Source organism: Pseudonaja textilis, chromosome 13, assembly GCF_049901715.1.
Source record: "Pseudonaja textilis isolate UNSWEBS1 chromosome 13, rPseTex1.2, whole genome shotgun sequence".
NCBI classification, from domain to species: domain Eukaryota; kingdom Metazoa; phylum Chordata; class Lepidosauria; order Squamata; family Elapidae; genus Pseudonaja; species Pseudonaja textilis.
Window position 1 is genome coordinate 15,473,394 of NC_142002.1, and position 14,403 is coordinate 15,487,796.

Sequence of the window (14,403 nt, forward strand, 5' to 3'; positions counted from 1 at the left end):
TCACAAGACACACACGCGCGCGCGCGCAGCCGTCCGCCCGCCGCCGCCGCCCCCCCCCCCGCGTTCAGTCAAGCCGGCTCACGGGACCGCGGTCACGTGGCGCGGCGGGGGCCAATCGCGGCTTCGCTCGCGCCGGAGGCCCTTGGAGAAGCGCCCCGTCGCCACGGCAACTGCGGGTCCCTGTCAAAGTTAGGCCCGAGTGGCGAAGCAAGGCCTAAATCGACCCTCCGGGTCCGTCGGGGGTTGCGGGCAGGAGGGTGAGGAGAGGAGAGGACGCGCCTCCGGCTCTCTGGCGGCTGGGACGGCAGCCGTCCCAAGGCTTTTCTGACAAGTCGAGTTCCTCTCCGGCCGGTAATTTGCCCTCCAATTTCCTCGGCGAGCCGTTGTTTGCGAGGGCAGGTTTCCTGAGCGGAGAAGTAGGTGCTCTTTTACTGATTCTTTTTTTTTGCTTGCTAGATTCACCTCCCCGCCTTTTTCCGCCAGGAACTCGAGATGCCGCGGGGCGCGCGCGGCAACCCTGCTTTTCACCCAGGGCAACCACCGCCCTGTGAGGTAGGCCGGGTGGAAGGAGAGGCTCTGCCCTGAAACGCTGCTGAGCTTTCCTGCCCGAGGTTGGACTGGATACCCAACTGCCGGTATGACACTTAAACCCCCGCCTGCTCTCACTTCCCATTTCCCTTTTCCATCCCTTTCCGAGGCAGAAGCAGCATCCAATGTTAAGCCTGGTCAATAAAATCTTCATTTCCCTGGGGGAGGCCAGGCCTGGCTGGCTCCAGGGATGCTATGGAGGACCGATGGGTCAAAAATCGGGGTTTCAATTCAATTGTATAGAATGTGAAGGGCGTGTGTTTGTGTTTTATTTTTATAGTTACAATGTACACTGAAGATGGCATTTAATTTCGTTGTACGAGGTGCAATAACAATAAACTAAACTCAATTAAACTGAAACTAAAATAGCAGAGATGATGCTTCAGATTTTTATGGAGGAACCGAATTACCTCAGAGTCCACAATGGTGCAGACAGAAGAGAGCGTGCAGCTCATCGATCCATGGGGAAAGCAATTCCTTTAAAGTGTGATTCGGGAATATTATTTATTATATAATTTATATATAAACGTGATTTATAAAGTAAGTAAATAAAAAGGGATTTTACTGGCTGCATTTCTGCCCTGCTTTTTCTCAGCTGCGGGTGGTCTAAATCAGAGTTTTAAATCAAACTGTGTTCTTAGGACTGTGTGAAGACTCAGTGGGACTCCCTGAGATATTAAAGGATATTAAAAGAAAAAAAAGGACTCCAATGCAGCAGTCAAATTTCTATTCTTAGAGCCTTGCCTCTTGATCCAGGAGTTCCTGGTATATTTTTCAGGTTCTGCAGTCTAAAAAAGCTTGAAAAAGCCTGGTCTAATTAAAAATCCTTCAGTCGTTTTATCCTCAACCAGTTTGGTCTAGTGGTTAAGGCATCAGGCTAGAAACTGGGAGAGTTCAAGCTAATTGGGTGATCTTGGGCCAGTTCCTCTCCTTCAACTCATCTCACAGGGTTGTTGTTGTAGGGAAAATAGGAGGAGGAAGATGTGTTGGATATGTTCATTGCCTTATTTGTGAAAATAATAAAGGTGTGATATAAATAAATGAATAAAAACATAAATGACAGGTTGACATGTGAGAGAGAAGTGACTAATCCCAAGTCATCAGCCGGGCTTTGTGATCAAGTGGGACTTGAATTTGGGGTTCCTCAGCCCCAATCCAATACCTTAACCTTGCGGCATCGCTCAGAGAGGGGTCAAAACGGTCAAGGTGTCCATGGCTGTGCAATGAAAGCCCTACCCCCATTTATGTGCCTTTACCTGCCCCTCCTACTGGCTTTCTTTTAGTTAAAACCTAATGGTAGTTGCAACAATGTTTGCCTTTATGTCGCAGTGCTATGCTTAATTACTTTGTCCCTGGAATTCTTGGGCTAATAACTTCTGGACTTCTCTTGGGGACATTTCTAACTGAACTTTGCTTATTGCTAAACAATCTCCCTGACTTTGACCTATATTGATGATCTTACTTTTTGGACTACCAGTTCCATTTTACTCCTTGTTACAGCTGTCTCTTATATTTTGTGACTTGCCCAGGATTTTGCACAGACTGCCTGCTGGAATTGTTTCATGAAGGACTATTTTTAAATAAGTTTCTATTAGTGCCATTGGATCTTCCCACCCATTTCCCCTCTTGTTCTGATGTTTTCTTTATCGTGGTCTCTCAGTCTGTTCTCTCTCCGCACCATTGGATGCTTGTTTTACTTGGTGTGCTTTGGGGAAATATAATTTAACCATTGTTCGTTTTCCAGTTTCTGCAGTTTTTGCAAGGTGGATGAATCTGTTCACAAAGATCAGGTTAATGATCATACTATTGAGTAATGCAAAATAAGCAATACTATCAAATGTCCCAAAATTTTGGCTGTCCTTAGTAGTTGCCCAGATGCACGTTAATGGCACTCTCTCTTTTTCCTAAGAGAGAGTCCTGCTTCTGATATCACACAGGATCTTTAGGATGCAAGAATAAAAAATTCAACCCCTACAAGTAATTTAATGTATTATAATATAGCCATTTCAGTTTGGAAAATATATTTGATGCAACAGTGTGACATTACTCAGTGAGATAGCCAATTGTGCAATCAGGATTAAACAAGTTTAGCATAGTGTAGGAAAATGTTAGAGTCACAATATAATTTTTTTAGACTAATAACTCTCAACTTTGAAAAATTACTATGTTGTAATTTTTCCCGTAAATGCTGAAAAAAATAGACATGAATCAATAGCTGAACTGTACAACTAAGAAATGCAAGGCCCTGATCATCTAGAGAAGGGGGAAAATCATTTTGTACATGAGACTCTTCTGTCATTTATCACTGCAAGTTCTGTCAAGTCATTGAAATTATAATAGGGTAGGAAAATATTCATACCCTTGCAGTTATAAGTCAGATAGAAAGGAGGAAAGGTCTGCTCTGTGTTTGCAACACCCCTTGATCTTCCATGGAAGTACAAAGGGGGCCTCTTTTTACAGTTTTCACTGTCACAGTTAGGGTAACATCAGTGTGTACCTTCAAAAGCAGTCTTATAAGAATGAATGGGGAAGTGGCTACACAACCACTTGTTACAGAAGGTGACATCATCCCTTTGGAGGGGGAATTCACATAGAAAAACTGAGTGTTGACAGAAGGATTTCTTTTACTACTCATCCTCTTTACAATTTGCCCATTATGTTGTGGCTCAGAGCCAATTCTTAAAACCTCACACACATTCAATTCTGAGATACACACAATGTGCTTTCCACTCCAGTTTTTTGGCATGACTACTGATTCAAAATGGAAAGCTGACATCTAGTCTGGAGGGTAGTGTGTGTGCTTGATACACACAGAGGTGGAGAATTTTGCAAACACGGCAGCTGTCAACTTTGAACAGATATTTTTTCCCAAAGGAGGTGTATCTACCTGTTGCTCAGCTATGAAATCTGGATGGGACATCAGTTCTGTAAGTTGGCATCAATTTTACTGTCCATGGAAATCATTCAAAGGGGATATAGTGAAATAAGGTACCTATGAAGCAAAATAAGAGTCATACAATCTGTCATGCTGTTTGAAACAACAAGTAGGATTGGCTGCTGTCAACAAAAAGAGTTTCTAGCAACCATTTAAGGATATTACAAAGTGAAATCATTAACACTGGGCCAAATCTAGGATTAATGTAGTGTCCAGATTTGTTACTTATATTTATTTTTGCTCAGATAGTTTTATAAGCAAATGAAAGACACAAATGCCATTCTGGCTTGATATTCTTGATTAATTATTGTATGCTGTGTTCAAAGATTCATTGTTTCTTCATTAAAAATGCATCTTTTTAATCCAGCGATTATTTTTCGAACTTGGCATTCTAATCAAAAGAACAAAGTTGATTTGATTAACCTTAAGAGTGACCCCTCTTGCTTTAGCCTCTGGTTTCCCATCAGTAATGTTCAGTTATAACTTTTGTGAAGGAGGCTATCTCCACCTATTATATTCTGCTGTTTAAGTGGATTCCAGAAAACTCTTTTAAGATCTGGTTCTTAAAAGGTTAAAGTATTGGAGACTGGGCTATACTCAGAAGTGGGATTCAAATTTTGTAACAACCGGTTCTGTGGGCGTGGTTAGGTGGGAGTGGCCAAGTGACTGGGTGGGCATGGCTTCTTTTTTCAACAACACCCCCCCCCCGTTTTTTTGGGCCTTCTGGGTCTCAGGGAAGCTTCCTTGGGGGGGGCATTTTTGCCCCCAGAAGTCTTCCCTGGGGCTCAGGAAGTAAAAAAGCAGAGCATGGGGGGGCATGCAGCACCCCTCTGTGCTGTTTTGGGGCTTCCTGGGCCTTAGGGGAACCTCCTGGGGGGACATTTTTGCTGCCAGGAAGGCAAAAAATGGAGGGAGTCCTGTGCCCCACCTATTTTTTGTCTTCCTGGGCCTCAGGGAAGCCTCCTGGGTGAAGCAGTGAGTAAGTGAGGGGAATCCCGGCACAGCTGATCGTAGGAACAGCTGATCGTCAGAAAAGGGAAAAATACCTTGAGTGACTGGGCAGGAAGAACGCAGTCAGCGATATCGGGCATGCATGCAATGTTGCGTATCCGCAATAAGCAGTGCCTGGGAGGGGAGGGGTGGGTGGAGAGGGGAGCGGCCAGCTGGGGGCACAATTTGCCAGTTCTCCAAACTGTGCAGAATCATAACAACCGGTTCTATAAAACCGGTCCGAACCAGTGGAATCCCACCCCTAGTTATACTGGTTTCTGGTGGGTTTTAGTCTAAGCTGCCTACGTTGTTTTTACATGTTTGAAATTCTATCTCTGCCAAGAAAACTATTTATGGGTCTTTATGATCACCAGGAGTTAAATTTGAAGAAGTCTTTACCTTATATTTTCATATTTCATCCATAAGTATACTGTGATTTATTTAATTGTGGTTTAGTGTATTGTATGAAGCTAAAGTTTGGAGATTATGGTTTATGACAGTATGTAATACGATCCTTCTCAGAAGTGATTCATTCAACATGGTTCAGAAAATCATGGTAAATGCTGTAACTTCTTGGAATTAGGACAGGGGGTGTGGGGGAAGGGGCCAAAGAGAAGGAGGAACAAAAGGAAAATTGTCCCTCTCAGTGTCCTCTAACAAACTTGGGAACTTTGGGTTCCCAAAATTATAGCTGCACAGTAGCGCTTATTTAAGAGCACTAAAATTTTCAGTGTATTAAAATCTACTATGTCATGCTCTGGCACGTGCATATACACACCCATACAGTATGCACCTGATGTGCTTGTTCCATTTCTTTCGGGCAGAAACAATAAAATGGTTGACCAATGAGCACTACTGTAATGTTGTTCTTCCTTCACAGTGACTCATAGCCCTATTTAAACTTTTTAATTTGCTCTGAGGCGATCTCTCCTTCATACCCTAAATGGCAGCCCTTGGCAGCTCCGTAGGAGAAGCTTCACTTGCCTACAAACTTCCTCTACTCCCCGTTGACCTTTCACAACTATAGCAGTGCAGTTGTAAATGCACACAGACACACAAAGAAGCAAGTCTAGTCAGCAGAGCTTGTTTTCTGGTAAACATCTATGTAGTCAGGCTAGAAATATCCTCAAAGCTTTACACATCACATTTAACTTGGCTTGCCTCTGTTCTAATCAACGACTCCCTTTCCACATGCTCAATCTAATTAATAACCTTACCATTTCATATCTCTGTAGACACGACTCCTGCCAGCTTGAACGTTCTCTTCTGATGCGGGCTACTAAAATCTTTGCCTATTTCAGGTTATATGGAAAAGTTAAAATCATATACAGTATCATGCTACATCAAAATTCCACGTCAGTCTGTATAAATGTCCTAATAAGAAAAGGATCTATGCAAATGTTCGGCCCCCGGATAGATAGACTAGGAAAAACCTTCAGTCAGTATAAGCAAATATGGCACTTTCTGGACTTCTTAAGACTACAGCTTTTATAATTCCTAACCAGCAAGATATATAGTAGGTGGAAGTTGTAATCAAACACTTTGGGAAAGCACCAAACTGTTGTGGTTCGCCAGCAGCCGGTGCAGACTAAAGCGGAATCGGACAGTGGGGAAGAAAGGGGACCAGTCAGGGAGCCTGGAGAGGACTCGGACAAAGGTCCTGCATCCAATGCAGAGATGGGGCCAGGACCATCTGGGAGTGGTGTGCTGCTTTTGGAGTCTGGCAGCAGTGAGGCCGAGGATCAAGGGGAGCCTGTTCCCAGTGTGTGTGTGCACAGAGTTGTTAGAAGGAAGAGCAGCTGAGACAAAAGGGGCAACTCGGGAGTAAGGCTGGGAGGTGATTGCCCCTCACATAAGCGGTAAAAGTCAGGCAGGAAACTAAGTAGTTCCATCGATTCCAAATCATCCTCGAAGCTCTGTTGGTTTTTCTTGTACTTCAGTTGGTTTCTTTTCTAGTTAATTTGATTCTTCTGGTTTTGGCAGCACTTCACAGAACAGAAAGGTGTGTGCTTATCTTGGGGGACTGTTTGAGTGTAATTCTGGCTGGGAATGAAAACAATTCCCAGCATTGTAATAAAATAGGTTTTGCTTTTAAAATAAGTTTGTGCATAATTACAGTTTATGAAGCCTGCGTCAGAACACAAAGAAAACAGATTTGCTTGCATGGTTGCTAAGTTGTGGTTTATTGAGTAAACTTGGCTGGGTTCACCCAACACTCAGTGCAACCAAGTCATACTTTATGTCTAGGAAAAATTATCCTAAGAGTTATTTAGGACAGCAAGTAGAAAGTAAGTACTATACTCTAACCTAAAAATGAGACTAGCCTAGTCTCACAGTTAAGGATATAGAGGAGTTAGAATATGTAAGCTATCATTATAGCTGGGCTGCAAATAGCATTAAGTCACAATTAAGTCATAAAGCCGCCTTGAGTTATCTATAAAAATAACAAAGGCGGGACAAAAATATCTGAAATAAATAATGTGGAATTTTGCCAAAGGAGCACAAGATTTATTTATTTTATTTATTTATTTGATTTGTCAATCCCTTACAAGATAATAGATATAAGTATAAACATGAGTAAGAATACGTAAGAATATGAGTAAGGAGATAGGTACGAATAAATGGGGACAATAGGATAGGGACGGTAGGCACGATGGTGCACTTATGCATGCCCCTTACAGACCTCTCAGGAATGGGGTGAGGTCAATAGTGGTTAGTTTGAGGTTAAAGGAGTGGGGTTTACAGGATGTAACAACAGAGTCAGGTAGTGCATTCCAGGCATTGAAGTTGTACTTTCTGCAATCAAGTTTGAAGCGGTTTACAGCGGTTGTTGTGTGCTCTTGTATTGTTGTGATTGAAGCTGAAGTAGTCATTGACTGGTAGGACATTGTAGCAGATAATTTTGTGTGCTACGCTTAAGTCTAATGGCGTAGTTTAAGATTGTCCAAGCCCCAAATCTCAAGCCTGGTGATACAGGGTATTCTGTTGCGAGCAGAGGAGTGTAGTACTCTTCTTGTGAAATACTTCTGGACTCGCTCGATTGTAGTAATGTCTGATGTGCAGATTCCAGACTGATGAGCTGTATTCGAGTATTGGTCAGGCAAAAGTTTTCTATGCTCTAGTTAGCAATTCGATATTTTCGGAGGAGAAGCTTCGTAAGATTAGATTTACAACTCTTAATGCCTTTTTGGAAATGCTGTTACAGTGAGCTCTGGTGCTTAGGTCATCTGCAATGATCATTGGGTGCCTGCTTTAGAAGACAGATGGAATCAAACAATGAGAAAGCAGAGGGGCTTTTTGTACAAATTGAGGGCTACAAATTCTAGGAATCTGATTTGGCTTATCAGTCCTATTGTTAGCTAAAGTGGGCCTTTCAGGGGGGTAGCAGAGATGGGTAAGCCCCTTATTAGGGAGATGAAATGTTGAGATTGTTAGCCGATAAGAAGATGCGGGGCAGGGGTTGGATTTCTCTAGCTTGCAGTACCCTTGAAGGGCTTGTTTGGGCTCTGTTGTGAGCTGTTGAAAAGATTTCTGTTCTTTGGTCTAGATTGGATTGGGAAGGTATCTGGGACAGGGTCAATTTGATGAGATTAGGCAAAGAAAGGAACTGGATTTGGCCTTGGACATATGCAAAAGATAGGAATTAGAGGCTGTGCAGTTTCCATTTTGTTTGTTAAGTTCATTATTTTCACTGCAATCATATTTTGTTTGGTTTTGGCCTAGCATTTTGCTTGGCTTGTTAACGGCCCTAGCCAATGTATTTAGCAAAGCATGATCAAAACAATATAATGTAGTTAGGTTCCAGCACCACTAAGGCTTCTGTCCAGTCAATCCTCCTTTATTTCTGAAAACCTTCTTGAACTCTATGAGCAAACTGAGCGACTAGAATACAGCAGCTGTTTACAACTGCAATTTATGCACTTTTCCTGAATCGTTCAGACATTGCTGAATTAAATTCCCAATAGCCCATGTCTACTTAGCTAATGGAGGATTTCAGCCCCTCTCCTGCCAGACTTTCTGCTATGTAAACATATTTACACATGCCTGCCCAAAATTCTGTTGCAACACTAGCCAAGAAAACAAAAAAGGAGTTATATTTACAGCAAGATTTTATTTCTATAATATACATGCAAAAGAGTTAGGATTCTTTCCTTTTCTGTAGAACAGAGAAGGCCATCATCAGTTTTTGTCTTTGACCTCAACCATATTACTCAATCCTTCCACCAATAAGGGGGTGATAGTAAGGCACTACTGTATTCAGAAACGCTGCTCATACAGTGTGCTAAGCCAGTGGATTGGAAATTGAATATATCACTATTCACTGGCTTGACAAAACTTGCTAAGCCCAAACATAAACACGTCCCATTATGACTTCAGCAGGCAACCACTTCTGGGGGCTCAGGAGTGACAATAGCTTTCCATGGCTTGTTTAGAAGAGGCTGAAGCCAGCGCCCATTTTGGTTCGAAGTTCTGGGGTTGTAAAGGGTGAAATCCATTGCATCTTCTGGCACTGTCCCTTAAACCTTCAAAATGTCCCCCAAGTACAAAAAAAAATTGTGACCACAACTTCTGGAATCGATTTTCTATTCCTGGCTTGGTATCAAAGCTAAATTGGACATTAAGCTTGTTATTATTCATTTATTTAGTGTATGGCACCTTAAGCTTCTAAAGCATGTCCTTTGCAAACAGTGGCTTTACCCTGCTGAAGAAAAAAATCAGCTTCATCACATACTCATGAAATTAGTAACAGGCCACATTAGGCAAGGTAATAATTGTTGAAGCAGCCATGCATTTCTTAATTGGATCTCACCTTCATGGTTGACTATCAACGTGTTTTCATTTATGGAGGCAGGAAACAGGAGATGAAATGGCCAGGCAGGGCCAGCTTACATACATACCGTGTTTATTTTCTATGTGATCTTTGTTTTCTCCACCAGCTCATTTGGGAGATGCTATTAGAAATCTGGCTTAAAGCCACCTTAGGATCTTCACTGTCACGTGGAATTGTCTGAATGAGAGTTTTCCAACTTCAGGTTTGGCTGCCTTCTGAGAGCACCCTGCAACAGGACCCGAGAGAAAAAAAAGGCGGACCCAGCATTTGTCAGTAAGCAGGACCAGAGCCAAAAACTCCTTCTGTTCTTTTTTTCTGATTCACACTCTCTCTCCCCACCCTTACCCCTGCTTTTTTTTCCCCCTCTTCAGGCAGTTTTTATTTGACTAAAAGTTATATGAGAAAATTGGAGGGAAAAATGCGTAGCAGCGATCCTATCTTTAAATGATCTGATTGTGCTTTGAAAACACCACACTGAAGCACTTGGTGTGTTTGTTTTTAAATCTGTTTCTTCTACCCTCCCTCTATTCCTCAATTTATTCTGTCATAAATATAGTTCAAGAGATATCCATGGGACATGTTTTTCTAGGTAAATAAGATTAGGAATACAGCTTTCATTCTTATTACACACTGGATATGCAATATACTGTAATTTGGATTCAGGAATAGAACTTGCTCATTTATGACTGTAAGATTTACTGTACTGTGCGTGCCCTCTACTGGAGAAATGACAACAGGCAGCAAAAGTGCATCTTTATGGCTCAGTTCTAAGCAATAAAGTATCTGCGGCACCTTCTGGAAATTAATCCTAATGCTTTTTGTTTTCAGAAGCAGAAGTATGGAACGGTTATCCAGTGTGACTCATGTTGTTCGTGTTTATTCTCATCAGCTCTGTTTTATAATAATTGAATATCTCATTGTCACTTTGCCTAACCCCAGATTGTGTGTGTGCAGGTATGACAACAATCCGTTGATTATACAAACTATAGAAAATTGCAGCCACACCAGAGGCAGTTAGATGTTTACTTTCCTTACATATTGAATTATAACATCCATCTCATTGGAATTCTATAGCTCCATATAATGATGAATTTATTATGGTTTTATCTTAATTTAATATTTTATCTCATATAATGTATTGTCCACATATTATACACACAGACACGGAATGTATGTATGTATCTGAAAGTCAGAATTTCCCCAAGACATGACCTCCCTCCACATTCCACATAGGGCTGGACTCTTACACTAAGTCACTGTGCAGTTTGACTTAGGCTTAAGCATGTCTAAAACTTAAATCCTGGTCTGCAGACTATAGATTCTAGCTTAGGGCATTGTGTGAGCCATGGCTTAGCAAAGCATGTCTTTTTGGAATGTCGTGCTAGTCACTGTGTGACTCAGGGTGACTAGTGGTTTGGGGATGAAAGTTATAGCTCCCCAGTCTATAGGCACATCCCACAATTTATTCCTTATTTCAACCATGCCTGTGTTCATACCACATGCCAAACACTATACTGAGTCATTAAGGCAAGAGTTTGATGATCAGGAACTATTCTTAATGTTCTTTTTTCCAGTGGCTGAAGAATTTATAACCAAGACACCTTTTATATTTTAGTTCTGTATTTATAAGCTCACTGTGACAGCCTTGGTGAATTACATGATAATTTCAAACATCAGCCACGTATATGTCCATAAATATTACCTACTGACCAGGTTTTTGCCTAAGTTACAGAAAAGCTTCCTATGCCTTGGCTCCTCCCATGGCCTTTGCTGCAAGCATAGAAGGCATACACAAATGCCACTGTTTCGCGTGAGCTTCCTAGGCTTTGAAAAGCAAAGCAGGGTTCGATGTGGTTATCATCCGGCTGGGAAATGTCAAGGAAATTTCAGAGCTGGAGGTAAGACTGGGAAGCGAAATAAAATCATGGAATAAGATAATGGCAAGACGCTTCTGTATTGCTGCCAAGAAAATTATAAGGTCATGAAGATTTCAGGAGTTGAACTGGCTTCAAAGCAGACCCAGTTCTACTTTCTGCTGGCAAGAGAGGACAGCCTTTCCTCTAGGCAAAGTTTCTTACAAAACAACCTCTTAAGGAATTCAAAAGCTGAAATGTCCTTTGATAGCTTTTAGATTGCCCTCATCAATCTGGCTTAACGGAGGATTTTCATTTAGCCTTTGATATGCCCTCCCCAGGGATCCCCTCCTCTTGCTCTGAGGCATGGAAAACTCCTGGGGGTTCTTCCAAAATGGAGGGAGAAATTGCTTTGGGGGCCTTTGGCAGATTCTTTGCATCTGAAGAGCTGAAAATGGTCGGCCTCCTTTTGGCAATTGATTCCTTTGTCTTGCTTTGTTTCACCAAAGCAGGACAGAAGTCCTGCTCTGACAGCAGAAAGGCTATCCCTTTCTTAGGCAGATTATTGATGGATGCTGCAAGAAATAAGGCCAGTGTCCAAAATGTGTGAGTGAAGCTGCCACTTAATCCAGCTAGGAAGGAGGGACACATCTAATGTAATCAAAGAGGTTGGGGTCACATTAAAGAATGCTTGCTTAACCATGGTTCATGAAATAAATCGCAAATGGCCAGATGCACACAGGCTAAGCCAAAAACCTGTTTTGCAATACACTGTGGCCGAGTTCACAAAATATTGAAACAAATTACAAGACTATCAGGTAAAGACTTAACAAATGCATTCACATAATATTGCTAAACTAACCTTTGCTAGTTTCTGGTGAATGACCATATTATGTGAAGGCAGCTTTGCCACCTTTCTGACTACGCAATTTGATTGATTATTCCATGTACTGTACAAATTAAGTTAAATCTGCAATCAGATATACTGTGCAAATGCAGCTTAGGATTTAACCCGCCCCCCAAGTCAAATATAATACCATATGAATGCCCTCCCCCTCATGTAATTGGATATTAATTTCTCCATCAACTCCAACCACCATGGCTGAGGATAAAAATAATGCAGATTACCATGAATAATGTAGAAGGCCACATGTTGCCTCAGCCTTCTCCAATCTGACTTCACTCTGGTAAGGACTTTGGGTGTTGCAGGCCCAACATTTTACAAAAAGTGTCACATTAGGAAAATCTGCAGCTTCCAACTCCAAGAATATGTTGTTCAGCTACTGTTTGGCCTCCTGTCTTGTCCCTTTCTAACGAACGGCTATTCTGGTTTCGACGGCTATTCTGGTTTCGACATTTCACAGCCCCAGGATTTAACAACTGCTTGCCGCCATTCATTTCTGCAATCTAACACTTGCACTGCAGCTGGAGTCTGGCATTTGGCAAATCCCAGGACTGAGCACATGATGATACCCTGAGGCTAAAGTCACTTTTTTTATTTTCTACATGGTTTTTTTTAAAGCTTTGGCTTTGTTGTTGTTAGTTTTTAACTGCTTAACATTCTAAAAACCTGCAAAGAGTCAGATCTCTCCCTCCCAGGATGGATTGCGGTTGGCACAGTAATGGAAAGAAAATAGGTAGGCTCAGATACCAGCTCTGGCAGCTTGAGAGTCGGATCATGGCCTGCTGAAATAGGTTCTGATAGAAGTTGGGGAGGGAAGGGGGATGTATTTGAAGGCACAAAGCTTGTTAGCACATGGTTTAAACACGGATGGCTTGACAAGGTACAACTGGCAGGATTTGTACAAGCCAAGTCATAAATCACTGCTTAGAAACCACAAGGGTTGAGTTCATACAACACGCACATCCAAATCAAACTATAGGTCTGTGGCTGAAATCATGATGCATAAAGGCTTTCAAATTTACCCTAAAATCTATCTTAAAACCGTTTTCCATACTTGGGAGTCGAAAGGAAAAGTAGAAGGGGAGGGAGTTTTCCCCCTCCTATTTTTCATCCTAATGGAACAAAATATGCTTCTTTAAATAAGCCAGAGAAATTATATATTTAAAAGTTTAAATTCAAACAGGAATGGTGCTTTCATATACAATGTATCCCCTAATGAGGGATACTTGTACAATAAGGTTTCTAGGATGTAAATAGAAAGTAACAATTACTAATGTTTAGTGAAAGATCGAATACTGTATCTAAATTGTGACTGTGGTTGGAGTATCACTAATACTATTTATCTTTTTCGATGTTTTTAATGCAAATGTAGCAGTGTTGGGGAGTATCACTTTGCATTTTTCCTACTGTACCTCCTTTGCCTTTCAATATTTTAACAATAAACATGGATCTATTTATTTTTTAAGTAACTCCTTCCATCAGGCCAATTCAAAACCACGGATTCCAAGCTTGTGACCTGGCTAAAATTTTCCACCCAGCAACCCTGTGAAGAGGCCAGAAAGATGGAAGGAGGGGGAGGGTGCCCGAGGGCCGGTTCCCAGACCTGGCACAATTCTGTGCTCAATGTGGGCAGAGGCTGCAGTCACTCCGATCCTGCTTCGCCGGGGTGCCGAGACGGTTCGGGCGGCAGCTCCCAGGGAGCCCTGCAGCTCCCTGGACGATGAAACAGGCCGCAGGAGAAGTGACCTTCCCCCTTTGCAAAACTAGCTGTAGCTTCGGGCTGCGACGTTATGCAAGCCCCCCGTTCCTTGCGGAGTAAGCCCGCCTGGAAGCAACGGGCCTTGCTTCTGTGTAATACCCGAGATGGAGGCCGGCATCATCAAAGGAGCCGTTCGAAGCCGAAGGGGCTTCTCGGGGCAGCCCTTGCCCGCAGGTCATCCCTCTGCTCTAATCCGGCCCATCAGCAGAAAACGGCCAGGATTGAGGCTTTGGGGGGGCGGGTTGGGAGGGGGTCGCACGTGGCTCGCAGGTGCTTCCCTGCCCCGGCTCAGCACGTCCCGCGTGCATCTGGAAGCGCCGGATGATTCCAGGGCGTTTAACAGGCGACTCTCTTTCGCCAGGCCCGCCGGCCCTTCGCGTGGCTTCCAGGCTCATTGATGAATTCAGCCTCGGGGCCTCCCGTGGGATTGCCCATAACCGGCCCAGACCCTTCCCCCGCCCCGCGCTTATTCCGGGTCTGCTCTCCATCGGTCCCGCTGGCGGTCTTCCCGGAGCCTCCCGGGGACGCTGCCCGGCGAGGCTC

At 42.9% G+C, this 14,403-nt stretch overlaps 1 long non-coding RNA gene across 2 annotated transcripts; it reads left to right on the forward strand.

The window, feature by feature from the left end:
* Positions 1 to 106: 106 nt before the first annotated feature.
* On the forward strand, positions 107 to 13,557 carry LOC148124734 (uncharacterized). Of its 2 annotated transcripts, XR_015745161.1 has the most exons (4): positions 107 to 351; positions 457 to 635; positions 9,451 to 9,617; positions 10,173 to 13,557. It is a non-coding gene; the product is annotated as an uncharacterized LOC148124734 (long non-coding RNA). The 2 variants fall into 2 exon arrangements; XR_015745160.1 differs by lacking the exon at positions 10,173 to 13,557 and having other exon boundaries at positions 136 to 351; positions 9,451 to 10,153.
* The last annotated feature ends 846 nt before the right edge of the window (positions 13,558 to 14,403 follow it).